The following is a 337-nucleotide window of genomic DNA, read 5'->3' on the forward strand; positions in this document are numbered from 1 at the left end:
TCTCCAGATATGGGACAAACACTGAATAGTATGCAGGTTATAGAATAGATTAGGACTTCTTTGTTGTTGCTACAATTTGGACTTGAGAATGACTTTTTTAAATTTCAAGCTCCATATGAAAGTTATAGGCCTATGTCTTACCTTTCCATCCATGTAAAGTAGATCTAAATTCTAGATCTACAACTCTAGATATGAATCAATTATCGAACAGTATTCTGGTTTGGACTGCACCAACATCTCTTTTCTAAGTTTGACCATCTCTTTGTCTTTTCAATTTCAGTTCTTAAATTCCTCAATCAATCCTTTCATTTATGTGATAGGCCTGCATTTAAAATGA

The sequence above is a fragment of the Populus euphratica genome, unplaced genomic scaffold (assembly GCF_000495115.2).
Source record: "Populus euphratica unplaced genomic scaffold, PopEup_1.0 scaffold2571.1, whole genome shotgun sequence".
NCBI lineage: Eukaryota > Viridiplantae > Streptophyta > Magnoliopsida > Malpighiales > Salicaceae > Populus > Populus euphratica.